The following is a 23,054-nucleotide window of genomic DNA, read 5'->3' as shown; positions in this document are numbered from 1 at the left end:
TCGAGATACGATCTCGTAATCAAAGCGAGTGGGTTTGATAACACAGAGTAGATCTCCAAATGGATGGGATTTGAACTCATTCACTTTATGAATTTAAAAATCATTTCAGTTTCTACTTTTTAACATATCGTTACTTTTTGTGTAAAAGGTTGTATGTGAAAATTTTGTACTTTATAGTAGAACGTAGAAATTAATTCTTTGTATATTTATTCTTTTGATTTTCCTACGACAGCTGTTATACGTATGCATAGTGTGGCCTTTAAAGTAAATTATTTGTTATGATTCTTTTAAATGGTTATAACAAAATATTCATAACACAAATATTCTGAGTAATATCTTGTTTAATATTTGTGTTTTTTTTTGGTCTCAAGTGTAATGTATTCGACTACGCTCTTTGTCGTGTGGCTACCTTATAAGATCGCAGACTTTCCATTTGTTCAATGTGAGCTCTGATGATGATGATGAAGAATATTTTAATTAGATCTCCCTGAGACACTCCTTAACGATACAATTAAAGCACCGTAATTATGAGAATAATATTTTGGTTATAAACTTTTCCATATACAAAGGACATTAAGTAATTAACACCTTTTCGCTCCCCCTTACACGCAAGCAAAGCCGCGGTCGGTAACTAGTTGTTTTATATAGTTTTATTCTTAAGGGGAAGCATAGAAGTTTATTCTATACATCAACTTCAACATAACTACCGTTTTATTTTCAAGATGTAAATGGTTAAAAGTAGCGATCGATGGCGCGATAGAGCGAAGCAAAGGGTGATAGACTGTAGCGTGGTATTTTATGTAAACTACGACGATACGCTTGCAATATAGTATCTGTGAAGTGTTTTTTATGTTGGGTTACAACAAAAAGCCGGGATAGTCTAATGATTAGAACACGTTAACCTTATTTGAAGGCATTCAACGAAACTACGCCATCATATGTTAAATAAAACCGGCCAAGGGCCACAAGTCAATCCAGTTTTGCAGTAGCGCGGTGGCATAAGGTCTAAATCTTCTTCTTAAAAAGAGGAAGCTCTTGACTGATCTAGGGTTAATGACGGCTGTTACAGATGGCGACTCGAATGTAGCGTGAATCTCTATTTCGATCGGTCTTCTTTACTGACACGCATAAGATACTTGTTTTAATTAAACGAATGAATGTACTTTGCTTATTGTGTTGTCTTATCGGCTAGTTTATATATTTAATATATATTTTTAATGTTTTACTTTAAATATATTTAAATTTCGAGTGTGTAGTATAGTATAGTGTAATTACGTATACCTTAAACCCTTTAGGAATTGAAGTTGATGCTCGCTTGGATTTGAAATAAAGTTAAGCTTCTGGAATTCTATCAACAAGGCTGAAATATATGTAAATGTTACAAACACATTTTTTTTTTACTATAACAGCCTGTATTTCCCACTGCTGGGCTTGGGCCTCCTCTCCCTTTGAGGAGGAGGTTTGGAGCATATTCAAATTTGATGGATTCACATGTTCTAGATTTTTTTTGAAATTAGACACATGTAGGTTTCCTAACGAGGTTTTCCTTCACCGCCGATCACGATATGAATTATAAACACAAATTAAGCACATGAAAATTCAGTGGTACTTGTCTGTGTTTGAACCCGCAATCATCGGTTAAGATGCACGCGTTCTAACCGCTGGGCTATCTCGGCTCTCGAATGCTGTCATCTAGACATACATAATTATAATCAAAAGAGATCTATATATATATATATAAGAGCGTCTAACCGTCATATTCTACGCAACTATCGCTGCTGATAACAATTTAGTATGACAGTTCCGACGATGATAGTACACATTAAACATTGCACATTGCTTATCGTGTAGATATCACGTATATCAATAAACATACAAACGGGATGATCTCTGTCTAAACACATAGCGTCTATGTTTATTCGCGACCCCGCACTGAATATTCATAAAGTGCGCGTTATCTTGAATATAAATCATACTTCGAGAGTTATGTGATTTATGTTGACTCTTAAACCACTTTGTAGTGTAGTGTGATATTTGACAGTTGTTCGAATTGTTGGTAAACTTTTTTTAATGGATGTAAATAATTGTTATGTGTACACTCACGTACGTATTTAAGAAAAATCAATCGCACAAATCTTATCTTTTCAAATATATGTTTTAAGTTAATTTACGAAGAAATATCTGCAGTTTATTCTTAGAATTTTCACACACTAAAATACTAAAATCTTTAAAATTTATGAAAATATATGTATTTTTACTATGCAGTACACAAACAAAATCCTCCCGCCGCGTCAGTCGGTCTTAACTAAAAAACTACCAAACGGATTTTCAATCAATCGCAAATGGACGTATTTATACAGAAATATTAGTTGTATATAATTCTTTATGGAATTGTGGATTTTTTTTTAAATATGACAACGATTTTTTAAGATGTCGGAGAACATCACGCCGAATGGGAGAACGCTTGCCTTGTGAACCAATGCAGTTATATGGTATTACGAAAGAAACGTTTTATTTAGAACCTTATTCAGCCGTACGAAGACGGGACAGACTAATTTCTATGTAAACAATTTCCCTTACGCTGTGTTCCAAAGGAAAATATCTCGATGAAAACTTTATGAAGTTTTCAGTCATGAATCTTTAATACACAGCTTAGGCTTCATTAACCAACGCGATACCAAACTTTGCAACTGATTTGGAAATTTGTTTCAGTTGACAACTACTAAAAGATTAAATGAATGTTTTAATATAAAGGAAATATCTCTGCGACTACTTACTTAATTTAATAATGTTGGTGTTGATTTAAGTTTAAAAATCGACTTATACTCGCACCAAATTCTTTTATATTAATACACATATCTGCTATGCACTTAGCTCTTGTGACGTAAGTAAAACTCCTTTAGCTAAGAAAAATTGTATCTATAAATATGTAATGTGTAGAAATATCGCACTCGAAGCAAAAATATTTTAGTGCAAAATCTAAAGTATATACCCGGTTGATCAATTGATATTGATGGTTTCTACAGACAAGCGGAAATTGATACGCTACATAAGTATATACCTTTATAGGGCGATGCAATTAACTCGATACAAGTCCGGCTTGTGTCCGAAGTGCACGAACTATTTGTAGAGCCTTTGTCAGTCGTTAATACATTCGCCGCATCCTTGCGTATATAGCGTAATAGTCTAGAGTCTAGACTTTAAAATAAATTTGAATTTAAAAATCTGTATTTTTTAATATCTTAATTATTTTTAATTAATATACTTGTGTAATTTAATTTTTAGGGAAAAGTTAATAATAGTTTTCTTATCGGATGCTCGTACGCGTTGGTTATAATTCAGGTTATACAGGTTAAGTAAAACATAGCGAGGAAACCTGCATATGTCTAATTTCAATAAACTTCTGCCACATGTTTATCAACCAACTCGCATTATAGCAGAGTGGTGGAATTAGCTCCATACTTCTCAAAAGGGAAGCAGACCGTAGCCCGTGTAACATTTACGGCCCCTTACTTTCCATGATACGGTGATTACATTAATTACGGCTGTTGAATTTCAGCTTCGGACATCTCGTCAAAATTCTTTGTTTCACCCGCACCACCTAGATGTCCGAAAATCCACTACAGCGCGATTTTTAATACATTTTCTGCGTCGCACAACAACTCTGTGGAACCAGCTTTCGCCGACGGTTTTTTTGAACCGATACGACTTGGGAACCAAGAAAAAAGCGTACTCATTCCTTAAAGGCCGGCAACGCACCTGCAAGCCCCTCGATGTTGCAGATGTCCATGGGCGGTGGTAGTTACTTTCCATCAGATGAGCCTCCTGCTCGTTTGCCACCTATGACATACAAAAAAAATAACATTGAATATTGTAAAATAACGATTCAAAACTGCTTGTAAGAACCTACTTGGTTAAAGTTCTTATATTTTTTATTTTATCTCGATCACAAAAAATCAAATTGGCACTTTCTGACATTTACCAATTCCTTGCAACATTTTGATAAAATCGAGTTTTAACCGCGATCATAACATTTTATTTTACAATACTGCGAAAATACTACTCTAACTTAATCGGATACTCGAACGTTGTTCGAGACACTTATCCATGATATAATATTTAAAACGTTTATATAAACGGCGTAAGTTTTAATTATATGTATATTCGTATTTCGCCACCAACTTTAGAACCTAAAGAGCGAGGAACCGTTTTTTATCGATTTTTCGAATTAGGACAATATTCTCTGAATACTGAAGATTAATTTATTTTTAAACAAAAGATAATTTAACCGAACCAAAAAATAACGATTTCGTATTTTCGTATTTCGGATTCGTAATACCATCGAATGTGGGTACAATATGCTCGTTTCAATTGTAAAAATGTAAAGAGATGAGATCCCTAGCTTTAGTCTTTTTTACGATGTCAAAGGATTATCGACCTTTAATACTGTCAGAGGTTTCAAGCACGATTGATTATAAGTAAGGGATTTTCATTCTACAATAGCTGAGACTAACAGATTTCGACTAAGGCTCCTTATTGTAGTTATCTAGGTTTCATCAATAATGCTGCCTTTACGAATCACATTGGATTTATACAAAACTAGCTGCTAGTCCCGACTCCGTATGGGTGAATTGAGATTATATATTTTTTGTTAATAAAAAGTCGTAGAACCCGACCGCAAGGCCACTTACCGGGTCAAATCCATAAACGGATAATAACCGGATGGGACACTTTTTATTTATATGAGCTAGTAACTTAAACTGAAAGTCGCATTCAAAAATATATATTCTGTATTTGATAGACCATTTTTTGGACAGGAATGTATGCTCTATAAACATTCCAACAAACGCAACGTTCCATGAGGTGTCACGACCTGTCATTTTTAACGCGGATGAAACTCGCGATTCAGCTAGCATTGAATAAAAGTAAAAAAAAAGTCATTAAAATTCTACGAGACAGAGTGCATTTGAATAATTAACAGGATATGCGTAAGCTTTGATAGGTCAATTACATCGGCCGATTCAATTAGGCCAGAGCTTCCATCCGTTGGATGCAAGAGTATTAAGGGGGATAATCTAGATAGTTTTTTTATTCAAAATATTTCACAACGACTTTATATATTTATATGTCTATGTCCGGCCGCTATGTCAAATTTCATTATGTTTTTACAGTACTTTTGCATTTATAATAGCTGTCTAAGTAATGATTATTATCAAACTATATTGACATTCAAAATAAAGGCGCATTTTCATTGGTCGATAAGTCGGTAGTTAGCCCGATTGCGGGGAGTACCCGCATGCGAGCTAACAACCAATGAAATCCACTGGTCGATAACTCGGTCGATTAAACGTGTGCGGGTGATATCCGCATTCATATATTGATATTTATATATGCGTTATAGAAATCACCCGCACCCCGTATGCGGGCTCTGACGACCAGTGAAAACGATAAACTCTTTGCGGGCCCTATGGCATGCGTTACAGAAATCTCCCGCACCCCGAATGCGGGCCTTATCGACCAATGAAAATGCGCCCTAAAGTGTAACTGATCTGAAAAATAAAACACGGGTAAGAAGGCAAACGTGGGCCACTAACGGCGGACCAACGACCATAGACATGTATATTTGTTAGAGGTGTAAACCAGTCCTTGCGAGAATTAAACTTTATTTTATTATTATTTTTAATTTTAGTGTTTAATTTTTTTTTCTTTTTCGTTTTAGTATGTGGTTCGTATAGGTTAAGGCAATTTATTGTGTATATGTGTGACTTGTTAACTATTGGGTTTTTTTTATAGTATTAGTTGGCGGACGAGCATATGGGTCATCTGATGGTAAGTGGTCACCAACGCCCGTAGACAAAAGCGCTGTAAGAAATATTAACCATTCCTTACATCACCTATGCGCCACCAACCTTGGGAACTAAGATGTTATGTCCCTTGTGCCTGTGATTACTGGCTCACTCACCGCTCTAACCGGAACACAACAATACAAAGTACTGTTATTTGGCGGTAGAATATATGATGGGTGGGTGGTACCTACCCAGACGGGCTTGCACAAAGCCCTACCACCAAGTATTTATATTCTTATGAAATCTTTGCGTTATTATGGCCTTTGGGTTGGTAGCAGAATAACTGATGCATTGGTGGTACTTAAATATGTTCGGCTAAAGCCTGTTGCCACCATAATTAAATTGCCTATTCCCGAATATGAAACCTAATTTTATAGGAATGCAGATATTTGAGCTGCAATAGTTTCATTTAATTATACTCAACAACAATTCGTATTACAGATTATTCGCTGTCAAAGGGCTTAACTTGCTCTTGGTCGCTATCGTGCCACTACAATGAATTTACGAACTGTTTCTAGGCTTTATATATAAAACTATGACAAGTCTGTGTCTGTGTCTCAACTAAATATTCCTCTACTATATTATACTAGTTGTCGTCCGCGGCTTCGCTTGTGTTTTAGTTTATATCCTTACTTGGGATTCAAGCTTGCTTCATAAGAAAAATCAACAAATTCGGTTCACTGGTTTGGCTCTGAAAAAACAACAGACAGACAGAGTCCGTTTCGCATTTATATTATTAGTATAAATAAATTTTTGGCGACGCATTGACGGTTTTAGAAGTTATTTATATTTCTTTCATTGCTCGTATGTATGAAGAGCCGAGATGGCCCAGTGGTTAGAACGCGTGCATCTTAACCGATGATTTCGGGTTCAAAGGCAGGCACCACTGAATTTTCATGTGCTTAATTTGTGTTTATAATTCATCTCGTGCTCGAAGGCGAAGGAAAACATCGTGAGGAAACCTGTATGTATCTAATTTCAACGAAATTCTGCCACATGTGTATTCCACCAACTGCATTGGAGCAGCGTGGTGGAATATGCTCCAAACCTTCTCCTCGAAGAGAAAGAAGGCCTTAGCCCAGCAGTGGGAAATTTACAGGCTGCTAATGTAATGTAATGTATGAATATTGATTAATTAATTTATATATAAATCCCAGTTAAATCTAAAAAATTGTCGCATCTTTACTTCTGTACTGATTTTATAAAGAGGTAAAAATTGTCTTTTATATGTAGAGGATAATCTTCGAAACTAATGCTCCGATCCTAAATATTATTTACTGGTTGAAAGCTATAATATTCCTGAGTGCTACGGGAGATAAATTATATTTGTACCATATTATATACAACTTTTCTTTAAAAAAAAATCGCACCCGTTCAAAGCCGTGCGGGTCATAAAAATAATTTTAAAAAGGACGAAGTATCACCAAATATATAATTATTTAATTTAATTTTGAAGTTGTTAGTAATATTCGTATCGTACTTGTACTTAAAGAGTAGCGTGAAAGTTTTCGTTTAATATCCTGAAATAACTGATATTATGAAAACAACTTCTAAGCTTAAAGTAACATTTCGCGAGGTAGTTTTAATCTCAATATTCACTGGATGATAGTTCGTTTATTTGGAGTTTGAAGTTAATATTTAGTTAAAGAATTTTCACACATTTATCTCATTATCATCCATTATCAATTATCTCATTAAGAAATCGTCAGGTGGATACCTTTTAATTTGATTAATATTTTATAAATCCACAGATATCATTAGTTCCTTGCAAATAAAACATTCTTTGTGCTAACACTGTCTATATAAATGGAACAGAAAAAAATATATTTGGACAATTTATTCGAAACTCTTATATTAACCGACCGCTATAAAACCCAATTGAAAAAAGAACAAGCTTTTAGTATAAAAACTATCATATCTATACTGTTGGAGAGTTTCTGGAGCCAATCCTGGTTGTAAAGTTATTTCATGCTAAACATCATCATCCTCCTGCCCTTATCCCAATTTTACTTGGGGTCGACGTAGCATGTCTTCTTCTTCCATACTTCTCTGTCAGACGTCATCTCACAAGTAACATTCTTTCTAACCATATCGTCTTTCACACAATCCATCCATCGTTTCTTGGGTCGTCCCCTACCTCTATATCCATCCACATCCATACTCAAAACATATTTTATGCTAAACATAAAAATTCATTGTCGTCGAAACTGAAGTGATATGTACATCCGTCTAAATTCGTCTATATATATATTTCTATGAGGTTCCTCCAGCGTGGAATAGAATACTCTCAACCAGGTGTCGCAGATACAAGGAAAAGGAATTTTGTGCTAACCGCAATGTAATAGTTATCTATCTAATCTATATACATATATCTGGGATAACGTAAATAGTTAAGTTTTATGATGACATAAATATATTTAAATTAGATTTCTTTATTTAATATTTCGCGCCTAAATTAAGATATTTAATTAAAAATGAAATTAATGGAAAATATTAAATACAGTTTTTATTTTTGTTACAGATTCCGTTCCTGAACGTTATCAACAGATTGGTAAGGATACCTACAATTAAATGACGTTTATCTTCCTTTCGATTGGTTAAAATAAAATGTATGTATTTTTAAAAGCGTATTGGATTCAATTGATTGATCAATTCAATTCAATTGATAGCAGGTTCTAATTATGTTGTAACTTTAAGTTTTTTATTTGTATATAAAATCTATTTACACAATATTTCGTCCTGTACAATTTTGCCAGTTTGTCAATTTCACTAATGTCGAATTGAGAATACCGTACTTTGTAGAGGGTTACACGTTATCAACGTCACATTTATGATTTTAGTACGGATTGCTAGTAAGCAGAAGTTTAAATTATTCTTCTAATACATTTAACCGCAATTCGGTCGAACAAAACTCTATTCTGATAAAGGAAGTTCAACAACCTCAATTCTGCAGCCCAAACAAACGGAAAGCGCAATATTAATAAATATTTCCTCCTTTGATTACACGATCTTATTTCTATCGTGGGAAGGTTCATAATGGTTAGTTCAATGTCAGTCTGACATTGGACGTGTAATTGTGAGTTTCACGCGTCACTGGATAGAGCCATGCGGATGGCATGTCCCGGGAATTGAGCGCCGGGGATTCGTTAGAGCTGTCTCGGTTTCAATTTTGTTCCTCAACCGCTCATAGTGTGAATGTATTTAGTTTTGGAAACATTTTGTATCTGAATTTATAAATTGTTTCTATTTCGGCTACTACCCGACCCGTCTATTCAATTATGAACTTTTAGGTGTTATTCTTACAACCAGTGATTATGTTTAAGTAGTGGCTGTAATATCAAAGCATATTAACACTTTCGGCAAGTAAGTTACATTGTTTCATTGTTATAGGATATTCCAATACGTCTCTTTAAGTCATTCAAAACTCGAATAATTCTTTATTTAAGTAATAAGATTAAGATTAATAAAATGTAGAGCTAACTGGTTCAGAAGGTAGAGAAGAATAAGTTAAAAAGTAAGTGGTTACTCTTTGTATTATATTTAATTATATAGGTCTGATGAAACATGTCATAGTTTGTTTCTATATTTATACTAATATTATAAATGCGAGAGTAAATCTGTCTGTTACGCTTTCACGGCTGAACAACTAAATATTTGATGAAATTTCGTATGAAGCTTGAACCCCGAGAATGGACGTAAGCTACATTTTTTATATCTAAAATCCGCGAATCCGCGGGCGACACCAAGTGATATATAAATAATTAAAATTGACAGAGCAACCTATATGATTTTCTGAAAGGTTAAAAGTACGCCGTGTCCATTTTAGTATAAATTTTATATAAACAGCGCTGGCAGAATGGTTGACGGGAAAAGGTTGAGTCCAACTGACAGCGGGTTATAATATCCATATGTAATAACATAAAGTTTCTGTTATAACGAAAATGATAATTTCTGCTGAATTAGAACCGTATAGTAAGTAATTATAATTTTTGGTAACCGACGTGTGATAAAAGTACTAAATGGTAACAAAGAGTAATAATAATAAACAATAATGGCAGCGGTTGCTACGGTGTAGAGGGATGTCAGACGAATTGCTTAAGACGCTAAACTTTGATAATTAACTAGTTATCCGTCTCGAATTCACACGGGTAGAATAAGAATCAACGTAAAACATTTTGAAAGAGAACACACACAAAGAAATATTTCTTTTTGTTTTACTTTCTACACAACACACACAAGTCTCTATATAATTCATCTTCATTTCAGTTATCTGTAAGTATCTATATAAAAATATTTAACTCAATATCTACTAGTAATATGGTACTAGAATACAATTGGTATCTGTTTTTCATAAATTAAGAACATATCTGTATTGTACTCGCTATTTATTTAAATAAATTTAGTTGTTTATTTTCTACATAAAAGTTGCATTCCGACTGATACCCTATATTGAAACAATTAAAATATTACAACTAGCTGTGACCGTGACTTCGTGTGCGTTTGAATTTAACAAAAAGTTATTGTTGTAGCCTAAGTTACTCATTATTGCATCAGCTATCTGCCAGTGAAAGTCCCGTCAAAATCGGACCAGAGATTATGTGGAACAAACTGACAGACAAAAATTGAAATAAAAAAAAATGTTGTTTTGATATGTACTGTGTACATATGTACGTATGCATTTAGTAAAAAGCGTAACTAAGCATACAAAGGGACAGACAGCGGTAAGCGACTTTGTTTTATACTATGTAAGGATGATAGCAGCAATCACTGTAGCCGAACCTTTTGGCCTCGCATATTAGATTAAACATGACTTTGCATTATTACACACTGCAGTCCGTCCGTTCATTATTTACATTAAGTATACACATGACGAGACAGTCACATCGACCTAGAGTTTTTTTCGATTAATTATACCGAGTATTAATACCAGTCTATAAACACACACACAAATTATGATTAAAGATAAGTAAAATAACATCCCGTGAATAACTCATTCCTGGGCTAAGGTCTTCCCCCATTTTGAAGAGATTAAGAGCTTATTCCATCACGATGCTCCACAATCTTTTGTTTTTTTTTTTTTTATTATATTTTAATGACACTGAGTACGATAGCCATTCGAAATAGGGAGCAATTAGTGAATATTTTCACAAGGCAGTGTTTTCAAGCCTCATACTTGTTTGATGGTATATGTTTTTGGACTATTTTGATGATGTTATTACGTTTCCATCATATTAAATCAATTCTTGAAATGAACACAATTGAACTAAATTGTATTATCGTTACGGCTGTTTGCAAACAATCTTAATTCCGTGAACTAACAAGAGTACAAATGATTATTGAAAAAAATCGTAAAGTTTTCATCACTCAGTGATGTCTCAGATACATCATGAGTCGCGCAGAGGAACAACAATGAAAATACACATATATTTTTTTAAGTTATCTTCAAACGGCTCAGCTTGTCCTATATAACCTTACAATATAAATCAAAGGTCGACACCCACGCACGACATAACAAACAATGTTTTCACGAAATTTATAAAATAATAATAATATAATAATAATAATATATTCTTTATTGTACACCAAGATAAGTAAAACACACAGGAAATAAATTTAACAAAATAAAGCATGGCACAAAAGGCGGCCTTATCGCTGAAGAGCGATCTCTTCCAGGCAACCTTGGGGCAGAGGAAATGGTCTATTAACGGCAATAATGTATTTTCTCAGACGGTTAATGAGAAACCTTTCAGCAATTATTCGACCTATGTACGGAGGTTAAAAGCTACTTGGAGGTCACGTGACGTGAGTTGGTCGCCTACCATCAATTTCCACCTGGTGATAGAATTATTTTTCGAAATGGATTTTGCCAAGGAATTTTGTATAATGAAATCCCTGTTAAAAGCACTTTTGACTTTCACAAATACCATTACGAGGCAGTCACATCTAACACATATGTATATATGAATGTATGTGTTGTGTGACTGTCTCGTTGGTCGAGTGACTAGATAAGGCCGCAGATCACGAGTTCCTGAGTATAAACCCCATGTTTTGGGTCGGCTGGATAAAGAGCTGTTTTGTTTTTCTGTAGAAAAATTTTCAAAAATAGCCCGGAGTCTGAAAGTTGAACTGTCTATAGTCCTGTATCTCGAACTCATTGCGCACTTGTCTACAGTATATAGTATATAACATGTCCCACGTAACTATGTGGCTAACTACTAGCCAACTGGCTGGTCTCTTGAGATATTCCGCCGCGGCCGGAATCATTCAGGTTGACATCACATAACATAACATCGATCAGGAGTAGTAGACTCACCCCAAATTTATGTTTATGAAATTATGAATTTTAAAATGAGAAAAGTTTTTTGTATTGTTCTGTGTTCTGTAACCCGATTGTTAGGTAATGAAAGAAAGAAGGAAAAGTTTATTTAAGACACGGCACAATTGAAAAAACAAAAATTAATAACAAACCTGACAAAAATTTTTTAACATACAATACTTAATTAAAAAACATCCTAATAGTAAATAAATAGTCCTAAATTTCCATTTAAACCATTCAGCTTCCAAGTTGGTTTCCAAAAGCCAACGCTGAATTTAAATGATACCCCATGTAGCTGTAACATTATAATAGATTATGTGATGATCATGTTATCCTCCTGACTTATTTTGGACACGACGATTTGGACAACAAGACAGCTCCGATCATAATACACAACCTATTCCCTTATTCTCATCAACCAGAAATAGTTAAGTGCTCATCTCTACGCGGCAGTGTAATCACTATCAATTTCAACATTGCAAATTTATTGACGAAACCATTGCCTATGAATCCAGAACCTCGAGATCTTAGGCCTGATAAGCTAACCATTAGCGAGCTACACCAACTAAGCAATCGGCCTACACACTTACAGGTCAAAAGCCTATTAACGTTATACCAGCGAATAAGGTTATTCGTATTCCCGACACAAAGGAGAGCAATCGTTAAAATTAATTGATTTTATCCTTACAATACTCTTAACTAGACTAAAAAATCTTATTATTTTATTCAGATAATTATAACTGAAATACTCTTGAATATTTTATTTAAACAACAATAATTATACTAAACGATATAATGGTACTTATTTATGTTTAAGTCGTCCTAAATTTTAAAACTGATTTTCTCTGAGAAACTTTCCGCAAGCCTTATTGATTTCGAAGGACGTCGAACTTGGATGAAAATCTCAAAGCTTTATGCATAAGAAATATCTATTCTCGCAATATTGTCGAGAAAGTGGGGCAGGCTTGAGAGGAGACATTCAGCACTCCTTAGCCTAGTTTTTAAGTCCTTCTGTGCCTTCATTGCATGATACTTTAATTGTGCAAATTTTAATATATAATATTTATAAAAACTAACGTCTGTTCCAATATTTAATTCCGAATAGCAATATGTATCTTTCGTTACTGGTACATATTCCATTATCACTTTTTTGATTAAATAGTCGGCTGTAATTGTCACTGGTCCGACAAGATTCAAAATATAACGGGACTCAATATTCCGACTGCCCTGAGACTAGTGGAGGAAGCTAGTCGCCACATGGTGAAAGCATTTCAGAACAAGCACGACTTTCAGTAATGAAGCACACGAAGAAGAAGAAGAAGTCGACTTTAAGTCTAAAGATTTCGGTTTTCAATCGGAAGAATCGGAATCAGTAAAAAGTATTGGTTGTTTTTCAATAAGGATTCAAGAAGGATTTATTTTATGTAATGTTAAATACATTTTATTTTAATTCCCAAGGAGTCAAAATGTAAGCTTTAATATGGTATGACTCGACTTTTATACCGTTTTAGTTTTGAGACACTTATTTTCTATTTATAAACCTAATGTTACCGTGGTGTGTTGGAAAGTTATGCACGCGGTGTTGTTGGCTTTTCAATAGACGTTTTTAAGATCTACATTTCCCCTGCCTGTAGTTTCCGAGGTTCTGTTCTAGTTTTAGCGGCGTTATTTACGAAATGCCCGCAGCGGTGACTGTAAATAAATTACATGTCTCGCTTAAAATCGCAAATTTTTCTGCACGAGATTAGACCAATATTTGTAAAATATTTATGATACGGTTACTCTTAAATCACAGACAAGAGTCATTTTCGTTTGTAAGTTATTCTAAAAAAAATGAATATTTTGAAATTGGTCTCGGAACATACTTGGAGATGATAGGAATATCTTAAATGTTTTTTAAAACAATAAGTCTTTGAAATTATAAATATACACTTCTAATTTACCTGTCTTATTATTCATCCTTCGTGGATGTGCTAGAAGAAATCCCTTCAAGAGATAAGCATACTTTTATAGTTAGTTATCTTCTAACATCGAATAAATCAAATCAAATCAAGTTTATTCAAGTAAACTTCACAACGAAGCGTTTTTGAATCGTCAATATTAAAATACTACCACCGTTTCGGAAAGCAGCCTCCAGCGAGAAGAAACGGCAAGAAACTCGCATAGTTGCTCTTTTTAAATAAACAGATTTACAATGCTGTTTTTTCACAATAATTAGTGTCCTGTGATGGAAACCGAACCAAAAACCAGGCGTTTTTTTTTTCTATATAAAATAGTGTTAAACAATATTCAATATTTTAAGGAAGTAGGCCAGGCTTTGTAGGATATAATATTATTCGAGTTCCTTCGCCTGTAATCCTTTTGTGCGCGTTCATTGCGTTCGCTCTTTACACATCCTTGGAACCTTTTTATTTCAGCTATCTGTGTTTGTGTAGTCGGCTCCTCTGCTCGCTTTTTCGTTTGTATACACTTTCGTGATGGTGATGCCGTTGTTGGAACTCTTTGAAACTCTTATATTTTTACAGTTAGTATTATTAGTGAAAGCTTGTTAGGTTAGGTCATTGAAGAATGTTTTGGAACTATTCCACCACGTTGAAACAATCCATTCTAATACCAACATATATGTCAGATTTTTATCTGATGCTTTCAGTTTTTCTCACGACGTTTTCGTTATCGCCGAACACAAGTTAAGTTATTAAAAATTAAAACTCTAGACCACATTTTTTTAAAATACAAATACCACCAAATAAATACTTAAAGGTCAAATTTGATTACCGTTACTAACACTTGAATGTATTTGAATTTTATACATATCACGCTCAACGAGATTTACATGAAAATATTAGTATTATATAATATCCTTATAAATGATAGGACGGAAGCAAGTAGGTCGTTCGTTCCTCGCGAAGCCTTGCCACATTTTCTCATTCCTTGTCCCAGTCTAAAATATTCTTTGTATTTTCTATACGAATGGTTTATTATTCAGAAATAATCGTCTTCGCGCGCACTCTCCATTCCTCCTTTTATATTTGTGATAACAATGTTTTATTGTTTCCGTTATTAAAAGTACAATAGGGAATAAAACTAGAGATTTCTACTAAGTTTTTGTTATACGTAACTTGGGTACTCGATCTTCTTCGACAGAATTACTTATATTGTTGCCATCTGGAGCAAATTAATGTACGGAAGACTTAGTTATACAGTATAAAATAGTTCATAGGTCTTGGTTAGAATGCGTGGTTTATCTTAACAGACGTTGTGGGTTGAAACCCAGGCAAGTACAACTGAATTTTCTTGTGCTTAGGGAACATCGTGAGGAAATCTATGCGTGTCACAAATATCTGCTAATATTTTTTCTAGCCCGCACTGATGGATCACAAACCATCTTCACAAAGGAAAAAAATAATGATTGTGAACAATTGCAATGAAACACATATAAGAGGATAAAAAACATAAAAAATAACATTAATATTTTACATTTGCTGTTCAATGTTAAATGTTAATGATAAAAAACCACTTTATACACATAATACACTAACAGTAAATGTCCCACTGTTGGGTCGAGAACCCCTTTAACCACCACGCTACACCGCAAGGTGGTTGATAAACATATGGATTTGAGTCGACACTCTATCCCAAAATAGTTTTTGCATTTGAAATTCCCCAGATCTACACCGAAAATGTCGGCCCATTAAAATCAAAACAATCTTACATGTAGAATCTTATTGTGCCAAAATCTCAATGTTAGCCTCCTTCAGAGATGTTTTGTCTCTTCGAAACAGTGCAGTACTTGCACTCGTCTTTTATATCTCGTAGGACCCTTTACTCGCATTCATATCGCGAGCGTAACTTAAAGTCCTATTGAGGAATTACTAACGTAACAATGGAGGTATGTAAACTTGAGATTTCGTTAGTCGAGAAAATTGAGTAGCTTTAATGTTTTCTTTTATTTATTTTATTTTATTGTACTCTTGAAAACAGACATTTTTTTTTAATCCCCAAGAACATGAAAGTTACGTTAATTGACGATTGGCTGCTTATTATAATAATTATATAAGGTCGAACCTTCAAAAAGCGCTCCAATTTCTGGTGTAAGTTTTATGTACATTTGTTAAGTACTATTTTCAGTTAAGCATTATAAAAAAAAACGCAGATACGTTCAAATAATACATAATACATACTCAAACCGCCGAAACTTGCGGCTTCTTCTGGTATATTAGCTTAGTATTTACTATTTTCTACCAATAAATAAAAAATACTTATTTATTGGTAGAGATTTTGTTTATAATCTCTCTTTTAAAGTAAACTAAATATATAAGTAAGAAGTTAGTGGAGATACGACGCACCAATGTTATTTAACTGTTAAAAAAGAGTAACAACTGTTTCTTGATAGTTTTTCTCGATAGATATATTCCGAAATGTTGATATATAATACGCTTAAATATAAAAGTTTTTAGTTTAAAACCCGATGTGAATACATAAACATATTGTATGATGGAGCACCAGCGAGATCTATCATTCAAAGTGTGAATATGGTAATTTAAAGTCTTATAAAATAACATTCAACTTTATAAACAAGTAAATAGGAGCGCTCTTTACAATATCCGCTCCCATCATGGCCGCCTGTTAACTGGCTTTTATGTAACGGCTGCAGTTGAAAATTGCGCAACGTCCAACAGAAATGCTACAGCCTTGATGTCAGCAACTATAAATAACTTCTCTGGCTCGCCATCTTCCACGTCACTTGGAGCTGAAGTTCCAATTACTGGAAGACCATATTATAACTATCAACCAAGTTAGTTTCTAGTTCCAAATTTAAAAATATTATCTTCGTAATTATAAATTCGTTCGGTCTGCCGAATCATACGCCGTTTACTATTAATTCATTTCTTATTAATATTCTGAAACGCTAATTAAAGTCAGATCAATTAATTCCAGTGAAGTCTGAATTGTCATCGGTCGATGGCATGCGATATAGTCGATCAATAAGCGTTCAGTTTTTAGTCGCATTAGTTAATCTTACTCTGATCAGCTTTTTAGGAACTCGAGGGAAGATTATTACCATAATTCAAAACAAAGAAAATAAATTAAAAAATATATATTCGAAAATTTAAAATATGTTCAAATTATATAAGTTATTACTAATATTAAACTTATATAGATAAAACTTTGCACCGTTATGATAATATTTCGGAAATAGATCCAACAGTTCCAATGACTAAGATAAAATCTGGCCTAATCCTCATTGTCTCCAGAGCCAGTAGCATTTGTATTGATCTCTCTCATTTCTCCGCAAACTTCACTACTGTGACGCAATCTCCGATATGCAGCCAATAAGCATTGAAGAGCCCTCGCTCCTCATGTTAGGCTACCCTTTATCTACTAGCTCTCAACTTGTCCTTGGAAGGAAACCCTTACTTTGAAGATTGAATCCATTATGTGATTTAGCCTTACGCTCGTCAACCTTACGATATTGGAATTGTTTAACCATTTAAAGTAGGACCTTATTTATTATGTATGTGTTATACACGTACATATATAATACGTGTAGATACATTTTATTCAAAAATAGTGTTAAAACAATTATTTTCTCATTTTTCTAGTGTTTAAAACATTCCGTAAAATTCAAATAAAAACTATTGTCAAAGTATGCGTAATACTTCCAAAATTATCCGACAACTTCAGCTGAAAAGTTTTTTTTTTTCTGAAAACGAGAAATTTAAATTCAAAAATATATCATAAAAAATTGTGAATGAGTTATGTACTTATACGACAAGTTAAAATTTTGTACGCAAAATTCAACCTTATTAAGTTTGTGTTAAGGTTTAAAATTTTACAGAAATGCTAACCGCAATCCGCTGTCGAATTGTACTTAAATCTAGGGATGCGTATTGAAGGGCTCTCCATTCGATAGACTTCTGCCCCGTCCTCTCGTCAGTCCTCAGCGTCGCAAGTACTTTTTCTAATTAATAATTAAACTGAACCAGCACTAAAAATTACCCTCTTAAAAAGATAGTACAATAGTTATAAATGTGGTAGAATTTTGTGCTGAGTCATTTCGAGCTAATGATGCGCAAACTTGTTGTGATTTTTTAGCTTATTTTTATATAGTTGAATTGTGTTTCGGCTTGTCTCCTATATGCTACGTATGTAGGTATAAGTAACAGCTTTAGGACATTTCCTACTGCTGGGCTAAGGCCTTCTCTTCCCTTTGGAGAAGGTCCAAAGGTGCGGATTGAACACCTCGCAGATTCTCATCCACCACTTGGAGATTATCTCACGATTTTTTTACTCCACCGTCGAATACGAGATGAACTATAAATATAAATTAAGCACATTAATTCAGTGATGCTTGATGGTCCGGTTTCGAACTCAGTCATCGGTTCTGATTTACGTCTTGTAACCACTAGACTATCACGGCTGTTGTTTGTAACGTTGATTTACATCCAAAGAATTATTGAGCGAAAAATAAATGGAATGGAAGTTCCTACAAAATGCTTTAATCGTAAAAAAGTACCATGATATTTGAATAATGGATTCTGGCGAAGTAATTTACGCTCCATCACAACAACAGAAAAGTAATTCGCAACGAATTGTAACGCAACGTTACAAATTATAAACAATAATGTATTCACCGATATTAATTCCACTACTTAATTAAACGAAAAAAATAAAGCTTGTCACTAAACAATACTTTTTATGACATGGGTAGAGACGATATATGATTATAATAGTAGATATAGGAGCTAATTAGCCACCTGATGTTAAGTCGAAGCCAACGCCCATAGACATTCGCGCTTTAAGAAATATTAACCATTCCTTACATCGCCAGTGCGCCACCAATCTTACTCACCCTTCAAACTTAAACAAAAACAACAATAAAAAGTATTGCTGTTTGGTGAAAGAATATCTAATGAATGGGTTATACCTAGCCAGACGGGCTTACACAAAGCCCTAATAAATTGTGGTGCTACTACTGGTGGTTAATTTGTGAGGGATTTCTTATAAATACATTTTTAAATGTGTGTGCAAAATAGTACAGATTAGAACACGTAAATCTTAAAATAAGATTATGGTTTCAAACCCGGACAAGCATTAAAATTAGTTAAGTACTTAGTGATAAGTTGATGGTGTAACTTAAAATAAATAAAAAATGTGGTCATTTTGTGCTTTTAATTCATTTTGTGGCTCGGCTGTGAAGGAAAGTATCATGATAAGACCTGCATGTGTCAGGTGAAAATCTGCTAAATGTTTATCCATCAACACGTATGAGAGGATCGTGGTGAAATAAGCCCCAAACAATTTCCTCAAAAGAAGATGAAGCCTTAGCCCAACAGCGGAACATTTAAAAACTTTTATGTCACTAAACCATTTAGCAAGCTAGTAATTTTCGTTAGACATAACCCTAAAATTTAACTTGCAAAGATATTAAATTGTTTTCAAATACATAATAAGGAATATAGCGTTATCGATAAGCCGATTTGATATTACTTTAAATGTGCTTAAAATGATTGTTACATTCTCATCGCGAGCTAACCCTGTCGTTGCACTCGGCAAAGCGTAGTCAATGTAGGGAACCACTGCACTCGTGACCTTGTTACGAGGTCGTTGTCCCGTCATGTACCCCTCTCACGCCAATGTGAATTTCGAAAATATATTCTATCATTCATCTTTACGGAAAGAATAAAATTTCATCGTCGAACATTAGTGCAACGTAATATTCAACGTGCTTTAAGTACCTTATTATTTATTTATATTATATGTATATGTTGTAAATTTTTTTTAACTATAGATATTATTTTTTTATTAATCGGTTTGATTGAAAAAATGTAATCGCTAATTAATAATGAAAATAGAGACACAGTTAGTCTAAAACATGTGGCTGTTTTTCATCAATTATAAAATATTTTTCATCTATACGTTTTTTGATATTAGTTTTTGTTTAATTTCATTTATAATTATTTAAATATTAAAATAATATTTGTTGTCATTTGTTAATACGTGACTTTTAATTGTTATTTAAGACATTGAGGGCACTAATGATAAAAATACTTACGTTCAAATTAATAATGTTGTGATGGCTTTCAATCGTCGTTATAACTAAATAAGTTTAATAGTAACTTTGATGAATATAGGTCAACGAGTTCTAAAAAAATTTCAACAACTACCTATATAAGATTTAAAAGAATTTCAACAAATTTCACTTAAAAATGTAAAGAAAAGTTTTGTAAGGGAAATTCGTTTTTAATTACAAAAATCAACTGCAATAGACCGGCACACTGAACTAGAACGTTAAGCGCTTAAATTGCAGCGCTCTTACGTGGTTCAGCGGGCGTTGGCACGTTCGACACAACGGCACGCGGTCTTGACGACCCATTACAGCTCTACCGGTGGAATGCAACGATTATAGCACTCGCCAGTTTAGCGTTGAGCGTGAAGCTACTTTTTGTATGTTTTTTTTTTTTGAATGAGAACATAAAATGAATGTTTTTATTATTGTTTCAATACGAAGTGGGTCATATGCTCTCGTAATATATTGTTATGAAAAGCTGATTTTTTTTTTGTTTAATTTACAAGTAATTTTCATTTTTAATTGTAGCAATGTTATTGAATTATGTACAGAGGTACTTTTTTAATTTTCATAACTTATAATAATTAATTTTTGTAGTTTTTGTACTTTTTTAATTTTCATAACTTATAATAATTATAGTTTTTATTTTGTTTATAGTCTTTTCTTCTTAGACGTGGACTATTAACAGTACTCGTGGCTACTAGGATTATATATGAATTTAAAGTTACAAGGAGTCAGTTGCTATCGGTGATGAACTGCACAGCCCCCATGCCCCCTCATTTTAGATAATTGTCAAAGTCAAAGACAGCCCGCAAAATGTTCCATTATTGGATAAAGGCCTCCTGTTACGGAGATTTGAAGCTTGTTTATTTATTTATTTATTTATTTATTTTTGTTCCACCTCTGCGGGGTTATTCGTGATTTCCTAACAATATTTTTCTTCATTGTCGGACATGAAATTAATCTTTACTAATATTATACGCTTTCACGACTAAACCACTGAACCGAATCTGATGAAATTTGGCATGAAACAAGCTTGAACTCAGGAAGGACATATGCTTTTTACACCTTAATCCTAACATCTACGAACCCCTCAGAGGGCGAAGATGCGAATAAAAAATAGTTCTAAATTAAAATTATAGACATAAAAGCGTAGCGGTTTTCTCCACTTGACCCCTTTATTTGATAATTGAATTCGACTGGTAACTCTTTATAAGAGTTCATTAAAGCAAGTATGAAGGTACAGTTGTAATTATATGGGAATTATAAATGCGTCCATTAACCTCTGCGACGGCTTATCATTCAGGATAGGAATCCATTAGAGTGATATTAGATTAAGTCACGTTTTTATTCCTGAATCCAGCGTCTGCACGCAGTCTTTAGTTTTATGAAGAGTTTTTTTTATAAAGCTATTTATTTCGGTTTCGTCCGAGTTTCGAGCTGACTGTTACTAAATGTTGTAAAGAAAATATGCTTAATTAAGTCTTCTAGATCTATTTTAAGCATACAAAGCCAAAGCCAATGCCGCTGAAGTAAGCACCGGTTGGTACCTGTATTTTAGCAGGTATTGGAAGATTAGTTTTATACATGCTTAAGTGTATAGATGGTTTGAAACTTAATGCAATACTTCAGCATTAATATAATTTAAAAATTCGTACGTAACACAGTTTTATAACCGTCAACGTGATTCTGAGTTCTTCAATATATTTTTATATATTTGTATATTTACTTAGCATAAAGTTAAGTATTGTTCATTGAAATTTCTTCGTGCCGTGCAAGTACTATAAATATTAGAATCTCACTTGATGCTGACTTTAAATTTATGGCAATAATGGAGCTCTACCACGCTGCTACCCGTTAGTGGTGTGTGAAATAGATTTTATATAAATGGCACAGCAATTTGATATAACAAAACCGGGCAAGTGCGATTCGGACTCGTGATCTGAGGGTTCCATACCACTAGACAGATAGACAAACAGACAACGACAAGTACCGTATAAGTTTTGATTCCCGTTAATACGCATTTATGGGAATTGCGACAAAAACTATCATATCTTTTGATTGCGTAGCCTTTATTTGCGTGATTGAGCAGTTAGAGCTTTGTTTTTTTCAAGGCTCTAAGGCTCAAAAGGCTCTTTTCAAAGTTCTAAGGGACCGCAGTATTTGGTATTAACTTTATACCTCTACGCATTCCCGAGAAAAACGGTCTTGACGGATAGACAGACGAACAACTAAGTGATCTTATAAGGGTTCAAATTTTCCTTTATAGGTACGGAACCCTAAAATGAGAAATAAAATCTGTCGGTGCACTACTCCGTGATTCATCTCAATGCGGTGTTAGGAACACTTATCTTAATAGTTCGGAATGAAGTAGCTGGGTATATGGCGCCATAGAATTTTAACTTTATTACGTTTGAAGGAAGTCAGTCTTTATCGTAACTTTTGACATATCGTATAAGATCCAAGTGGATTGTACTTTAAAGTTTACTTTAATGCAATTATATCAAAACATGTTCAGTTAAAGTCACTCGTTAGATATACATATGTTAGCGCTGATCATAGAAACTATTTTTAAGATTTTTTTTGTATTTTCACGAGGAAAATTAAACGATATACATATTTTGGCACAATTTAAAACGACGCATGCAGGTTTCTTCACGATATATTCGTTTATTCCCGAGCAAGGACTGTTTATTAATCCGGGTTTGAATCCGCTAGTGTTTCGGCTAGCATTCTTGTCTAAGCACTCATCAACTCGGTCCTAAACAATATTATGGTATATCTATTAAATGTTTTTTTCTCTTAGTAGTATAATACATAC

At 33.7% G+C, this 23,054-nt stretch overlaps 1 protein-coding gene across 2 annotated transcripts in view; it reads left to right on the top strand.

Annotated features, from left to right (window-relative positions):
- The window catches only part of LOC125069789 (stress-activated protein kinase JNK), a 104,010-nt gene that overhangs the window by 43,272 nt on the left and 37,684 nt on the right, over positions 1-23,054 (top strand). For both annotated transcript variants that reach the window (XM_047679363.1, XM_047679364.1), the window contains exon 3: positions 8,368-8,397. The gene's annotated coding sequence lies outside the window, so the exon portion shown is untranslated. The remainder of the gene's footprint in view (positions 1-8,367; positions 8,398-23,054) is intronic.

This window comes from Vanessa atalanta, chromosome 16, assembly GCF_905147765.1.
Source record: "Vanessa atalanta chromosome 16, ilVanAtal1.2, whole genome shotgun sequence".
NCBI lineage: Eukaryota > Metazoa > Arthropoda > Insecta > Lepidoptera > Nymphalidae > Vanessa > Vanessa atalanta.
Note: the sequence above shows the minus strand (reverse complement) of the source record. Positions and strands in the feature narration are given on the sequence as shown.